Below are 8043 nucleotides of genomic sequence, written 5' to 3' on the forward strand. Positions count from 1 at the left end.
CTCATTTGCCACTTGTTTCTCTTAGCCAACACATTACTCAGCCTATATCTTTGGTTTCTTTATAGGAGAAGCCAGAGATGTGGCTTTCAGCCTTGGACCCTTGAAAACTGACTTCTCTCTGCGGTTCAGTGTTTCATCAGGCAAATGGAGACTATAGTGTCTGTCCTGCCTTTCCCCAGGGTTGCTGGGAAGAGCAGCAGAGGTAGTTTTCAAGAAAGCATTTGGATGACCTGGTTTATGGTATACGTAAGGAGATCTATATAGCCAGCTCTGTCACCACCTGCTGATGACTTCCGTCATTATCCCTTTCCCGGAATTCAGATTGTTTCTGTCCTGCTAACATTTATTTACAAAGAAGTAAGAATATCAGAGGAAAAGACTACTAGTCAGGATCCTACCACAGTCTTTCACTAAAGCCCACGATGGCTAAAACTAAACCACGTCCCAACCTCCAGTGCTGCAGAAGGGCATGCACACACATATCTTTCCTTGTGTCTTTTAAGAATACACCTCACAAGACTTCCCTGGTGGTCCAATGGTTAAGAATCTGCTTTGCAATGCAGGGGACATGAGTTCCATCCCTGGTGGGGGAACTAAGATCCCACATGCTGGGGAGCTAAGAAGCCAGTGCACCTCAACTGCCTAGCCCTGTAAGTACTGAGCCCTAGCACTAAAACTAGAGAGTCCCTGCTCCACAAGGAAAGATCCCACATGATGCAAGGAAGATTCCCTGTGCCGTGACTAAGACCAAACACAGCCGTGTGTGTGTGTATATATATATATATATATATAATACATCTCAAGATATGCTGCTGAAACAGTCCTGTCTTGTATCAACTCTTGTTCCTGATTCACTTAATTTCAGTTACTGATCTAGGAAATTTATCTAGGAGATAACATTTGTGTAATTGTCATCTAATCTGTGCTTAATCTATAGAAATTTTAGAACTGGGAGAAGAGGTGAGGGGCAAGACAGAGGCCAAGTGTATCAGTAAACATTTTTGCTTATTGAGTGACCACGCTGGCTAAACCAGTGCCAGTGAACCAAAAGTTGTCTAATTAAAGCAAAAGAGAATTTGGTGCACAAAATTTGGGGGCGCTCACAGAATCAGTGGGGACGAGGCTTGAAAATGAATGGAAAGGGAGACATATCAATTGGCCAAGAACAAAAATTAAAAAATGAAACGTAAACCCAAAACAACCGAACACCGAAACCAAATACTCATGCTGTGGAGAAACTACTTTAAAAATAGCATATTTTTGGCTTGCCAGGGATATTTCTTAATACAAACCCAGACCATGCTTTGACTGTGGGACGGTTGGTAAAGATGTCAGTGGGTTTTGAAATTGAATCATCAGATAAGACTGAAGAGGAGAAGGGTTTCTTAAAACAAAGCTAAAAATAGGAAAAGCAGCACTTGGGGTGAGGGTAGAAATCATGATGACCAAGAAGAAAAAGAATACTGGCTTCTATTAGCATGTCCAGGAAATAGGAGACCTTAATCTTTCCCTCTCTTCCTCTCTCTCTCCCTGGTTTTTCTCTTTCCTCATTTCTTCCTTGAGTAGAGATATAGAGAGCAGATTAGTTAGGAATGAGAAGGCTGAGTTTGCTGGTGCCTGGGTGAGAAAGCAGATTATGTTCAAAGACCTGGTTAGGGAGTAAAAATCCCACAGGAGAACTGCTTCCTAGAGGATCCCACCATCTGGCAATGCTATGAAACGTCTGGAGCCGGTTTCAAGCCCCAGCTGGGTCTAACTCCAAAATAAGCCTGCACACCCAGGCCTGGGGGTGGTAACTGTATTGGATTGAGCTGTGACTGGCAGTTCCGGATTAGCCAGAGAAGTGCTACATTTTACTTGTGTCTGCTCTCTTACGCTCTCCATTAGCTATAACCTCCTAAAGATGGTGTTAAAATTAACCAGCAAAGTAAAAGGATTGGTTGCAGGAAGGTAGATTTTAAAAATACTAATAGAAACCATAGCTTAAATGGCTGTTCAAGTACACCCACGTCCACACCTTTTTTTTCTGTCACAGGTATGAAGGCTAAAGACGGACCACTAGATAAGATTTGTAAGATGCGATACGATGGTAGTCTGGCTTCAAAATGTTGCTTCTGGCTGAGCACGAGGTTTGATCTGGCTAGCTGGCTACCTCTCCGTGTGCATTCCTTTCTAAACACTGCACACTGCTGCAGAGATCCTGTGCTGGGTCAAAGGAAAGGCCCTTCTCTCTCTTTACCTCTTACACATTCGTTTGTAAGGGCACAGAGGGAAGGACGGTGAGCAACTGCCTAAAAAGCTGTCTTTACCCTCTCACACATTATTCAAGCTAATTATTCTATCAGCAATGCTTCATCAAGCACAAGTGTGTTAAACTGTGTGGAGTGAGCTGAAATCTCTCATTTGAAACGTTAGACTTGTGAAATTCAGGAGTAGTTTAATTTGGTGTTGGCCTGCCATCAAAGTAAAGCATCTCATCTCCAAATCTGGCTGTCTGAAGAGTGGAAGAAGGAGAGGAGAAGCAACACCTGTGTTAGACTCTGGAACATATGAAATGGCATTGTCTTGACTAGCAGGCGGTTTAAATGGTTTTTTCCCCTAGTTGTAGTTTATGGTGTTCTCCTTAGAAAAGACTGAAAAGTACAAGGGAAGAACGAAGTACCTGTATTTTATCAGGTGTTTCCAGTTAGTGTTGATGTTTTACTTTTGTACTTTGCATGCAATGCGCTCTAAATTTTGATTGTTGTATAATCAAATACTGCATATGAAATTCTGGAGAAGGATCAAGAGACACTTGCGGTGGGGAATTCCAAATCTAAACCTAGTATTATGAATATTAGGAAAATTATAAACAATTATAAGTGGCTCGAATGGTAAAGAATCTGCCTGAAATGTGGGAGACCTGGGTTTGATCCCTGGGTGGGAAAGATCCCCTGGAGAAGGGCATGGCTACCCACTCCAGTATTCTTGCCTGGGAAATCCCATGGACAGAGGAGCCCGGCGGGCTACAGTCCATGGGGTCGCAAAGAGTTAGATACAGTTGAGCAACTGATACTTTCATTTTCATAAACAGAAAGAATAACCTCCATGAAAAATTCCAATTATTACTCTTTCTCAGCTTTCTCCTTTTAAAAAATCTTCTGAAATATTACCCTTTCTTCTGTTTCCCTTCTTAGTATACCCTGAAATGCATGTATCATTTAGTTGAGAGATGCTTAGAACTGGGAGATAATTTCTAATTTGGCAAGTGTTGTGTAACAACAAAAATAATTTTTTCATTCTTTGGATACATGTCTTTTATTTATGGAGATGATAGATGATTAGGCAACTACTTCTCAAGTCTGGTGATATGCAAAGGCTGATCCACCCACAACAAGGTATATAGTCGTTCTGATCTTGATTGAATTTGTGTAGGTAGATGCCGGGGATGTAGTTGGGAGCCGTGGAACAGAGAACAGATCCATTGTGCCTGAGGCTCATACTCACAAACCTGCCCTAACTGGTAGGTGTTCCAACCAACTGATCTGTAATGACACCCCTCTTCCCAGCCCTTCATACCGTGTCTGGACATGCCCTTCGTGAAAAAAAAAAAAAGGAGCTAACATGATATATTGTATGGATGGGTGTGACACAGAACTTGGTGAGGGTGAAGGTGAAAGTTTAAGTCGCTCAGTCATGCCCAACTCTTTGCAACCCAATGGACTATAGCCCACCAGGCTCCTCTGTCCATGGGGATTTTCCAGGCAAGAATACCGGAGAGGGTCGCCATGCCCTCCTCCAGGGGATCTTCCCACCCCAGGGAGCGAACCCAGGTCTCCCACTTTGCAAGCAGATTCTTTACTGTCTGAGCCACCAGGGAAGCCCATTCTTTTCATGACTAAAAATTATTTATCGTAGACAGACTGCCCAGAGCAAGTGCTGGATTTCAGCATTGTGATATAGACTGACAATAAGCAACATCAAATTTCCAGGAGTTTTGAGAATAATAAAATCCCCTTCTTCCTTTTCTAGCTCCAGTCAATAAGAGGTCTTTCTCAGATTATAGATGTTTTTAACCAGCTTCAAATATACATAGATTTTTAAAAAATCCCATCTAGCTGTGAAAATGGCCACTTGAAAAACGGCAAGTTTTAAATATAAGGCAGGGTATACAATGAGATAATATGGGCAAAAATACTTAGAAAAAAAAGAAAAGTGATATTCAAATGTACAGTGGTAAAAATGATAGTATTCCTTTAAATTGCTCACCAATATTCTGTGCCTTTATCATCTATTTGATGTCCTGCTGTGTAAATCAGCTCTCTTAGGGGACAATTCTTGCTGTTGGATGACGGGCAGGATTTGCTGCTCCTGGTGATATATATATATATATAATAGTAAGACTAGTTAGCTCATTTCTTACTATAAATTCAAAATCAGGTTTCACCATTAGGATTTTAGTATATGTCATGAAAAGGAAAACACATATTATCAGTAATTAGATGAATGATTTACAAAACAGAAACAGACTGACAGAGAATGAACTTCTGGTTGCTGAGGCGGGGATGGTGGTGGGGAAGATGGAGGGAAGGGATAGTGAGGGGGTTTGGGATGGACATGTACACACTGTTATATTTAAAATGGGTAACCGCCAAGGACCTACTGTATAGCACATGGAACTCGGCTCAATGCTATATGGCAGCCTGTATGGGAGGGGTGTTTGAGGGAGAATGCAGACATGACTGTGTATGCTAAGTCCCTTCACTGTTTACCTGAAACTATGACAACATTGTTAATTAGATTTACCCCAATACAAAATAAAAAGCTTTGGGAAAAGCACTATCCTAAGTGTTTATGGTGGTGCCTTGCAGTATTTATATAATGTTAATAAGACCATGTTAAACATGTTTTAAGATTTAAAAGCCATCTTTCATTACTTCAGTTTTGTACTTGACATAATTTTCAACTTACAGGAAAGAATAATACAATGATTTCCAAACAGCTTCACACCAGATCCTCAGATATGGATCACACTGCTTTATTCTTCTTTCTCTTTGTATGTGTAATCTTTTCCTGAACTATCGGAGGGTGAGTTGCATACACAATGCTACCTTTAACCCTAAATACTTCAAGGATAAGTATTAATTGAAATGAATATCTACATAGTCCCAAATTAGGATATTATCTTACAGAATCACACACAATTATCATAATTAGCAAATTAATATTGATGTGAGACTGTTATCTAATATCCAGGCCTTATTCATATCTCACCACTTTTTCCATTAGTGTCTTTTATAGCAAAAAAAAAAAAACCCAGTGTTGTTTTTTACATTTATTTGTCACTCTACCCATTTTTGACCTGAAACACTTCATCAGCTTTTATTTGTCTTTCATGACATTGATATTTTGAAGAGCACAGATCTTGTAGATTATGCCTCAAGTTGAGAATAATCATTTTAAAAGTAAAAGCAAAGATAACACGAAGTAACACACTTATTCCAAAGAAGGGTAAAAGGTTTACTGAAGGCCAGACCTTCTTTTTAATGCCCCTCACACAATTTTCTGTTTTCTAAACCAATTGTCTGTATATCTGAGGTTATTGATATTTCTCCCGGCAATCTTGATTCCAGCTTGTGCTTCTTCCAGCCCAGCGTTTCTCATGATGTACTCTGCATATAAGTTCAATAAGCAGGTTGACAATATATAGTCTTGACGTACTCCTTTTCCTATTTGGAACCAGTCCATATCCAGTTCTAACTGTTGCTTCCTGACCTGCATATAGGTTTCTCAAGAGTCAGGTCAGGTGGTCTGGTATTCCTATCTCTTTCAGAATTTTCCACAATTTATTGCGATCCACACAGTCAAAGGCTTTGGAATAGTCAATAAAGCAGAAATAGATGTTTTTCTGGAACTCTCTTGCTTTTTCGATGATCCAGCAGATGTTGGCAATTTGATCTTTGGTTCCTCTGCCTTTTCTAAAACCAGCTTGAACATCTGGAAGTTCATGGTTCATGTATTGCTAAAGCCTGGCTTGGAGAATTTTGAGCATTACTTTACTAGTGTGTGAGATGAGTGCAGTTGTGTGGTAGTTTGAGCATTCTTTGGCATTGCCTTGGCAGAAAGTGAAGAGGAACTAAAAAGCCTCTTGATGAAAGTGAAAGAGGAGAGTGAAAAAATTGGCTTAAAGCTCAACATTCAGAAAACGAAGATCATAGCATCTGGCCCCATCACTTCATGGGAAATAGATGGGGAAACAGTGGAAACAGTGTCAGACTTTTTTTTGGGGGGGCTCCAAAATCACTGCAGGTGGTGACTGCAGCCATGAAATTAAAAGACGCTTACTCCTGGGAAGGAAAGTTATGACCAACCTAGATAGCATATTCAAAAGCAGAGACATTACTTTGCCAACAAAGGTCCGTCTAGTCAAGGCTATGGTTTCTCCAGTGGTCATGTATGGATGTGAGAGTTGGACTGTGAAGAAAGCTGAGCACCGAAGAAGTGATGCTTTTAAACTGTGGTGTTGGAGAAGACTCTTGAGAGTCCATGGACTGCAAGGAGATCCAACCAGTCCATTCTGAAGGAGATTAGTCCTGGGATTTCTTTGGAAGGAATGATGCTAAAGCTGGAACTCCAGTACTTTGGCCACCTCATGCAAAGAGTTGACTCATTGGAAAAGACCCTTATGCTGGGAGGGGTTGGGGGCAGAAGGAGAAGGGGGCGACAGAGGATGAGATGGCTGGATGGCATCACCGACTCGATGGACATGAGTCTGAGTGAACTCTGGGAATTGGTGATGGACAGTGAGGCCTGGCGTGCTGCAATTCATGGGGTCACAAAGAGTCGGACACGACTGAGCGACTGAACTGAACTGAAATCAATTGTCGTCATAGACAGGGCTTTCAGACGTAGATCTTATTTGAAGGTCATAAAAAGAAAAGACTGACATGTGCCTTTAATTGTCATGATCAAATTCCAATTAGATGGGTTAATAGCTTTGTGAGGGGTTGGCCATCCCTTGCCAGACTAACCTTCATTTTGAGGTTTTTAAAAACTATAAAGCTTTCACTGGATGCTGTCATCAAAAGAAATCAAACTATGAAAAAGGATTCAGTGTTCACCAGTGCTTCCCTCATCCCTGGGAGTATTCAGTTCCTGTGACCTGCTTACCAGTTTCAGTAACCTTTCCACATTTCCTAATAACGAGACTCCAGTCACTTGATGGCATTGCGTCCTGCCCTGCAGCTCTCCCGCCGGCACTCCTGGTTTCAGCTTTCCTTCCTGTCGCTGTGGCAATGGAAAATGAACATCAGGTCCACCTGGGAGAAGGAAAAGTATGCAAGCATCAACTGGCACATAGCAGGCAAGTCCTGTGTGAATGGCTTGTCACATACCTCAGTCCAGTCTCGCCCTTAGGTGCTTAACCTTCAAGGTACTCTCAACTTCTGTCTGCATATTTCACCCCAGGGGAAGATTCTCCTGCAGGCCTCTGAGGATGACCAAAAACTGGGGGCTCAGCATCCACCATACCCAGCAAAAATTAATAGAAGAACAAAGGGCAGACAGAATCTGTCCGGGTAGCAGAGCCTTTACCCTCCCTCCTTACTTCACTGCTGAGTGAAGTGAAAGAAGCACTAGGCAGGGACTTCCCTGGTGGTCCAGTGGTTAAGAATCTGCATGCCAATGCAGGGGACACGGGTTCGATCCCTGGTCCGGGAGGATTCACGTGCCTCAAGGCAACTCAGCCCATAAGTCACAACCACTGAGGCCTGAATTCTCCAGAGCCCATTCCCCGCAAGAGAAGCCATCTCAATGAGAAGCCGCTGCTCTCTGCAACTAGAGAAAAGCCCCCGTGCAGCCATGAAGACCTAGCACTGCGCAAAACATAAATACATAAATAAAGAACCCAGGGGGTAATATAACTAGAATGTAAAACACACACCAAATCTATGAATTGAAATAACCTGGAAGGAAATATACCAAAGTGTTGGTTGGCTGCGATTGTTTCAGTGAGCAAGAATTTTATAAAAAGAGATGTAAAAGAACCAATTTTCTTTAGTTTAG

The sequence above is a fragment of the Bos grunniens genome, chromosome 23, assembly GCF_055505025.1.
Source record: "Bos grunniens cultivar Pamir isolate PY7600 chromosome 23, Bosgru_T2T1.0, whole genome shotgun sequence".
Taxonomy (NCBI): domain Eukaryota; kingdom Metazoa; phylum Chordata; class Mammalia; order Artiodactyla; family Bovidae; genus Bos; species Bos grunniens.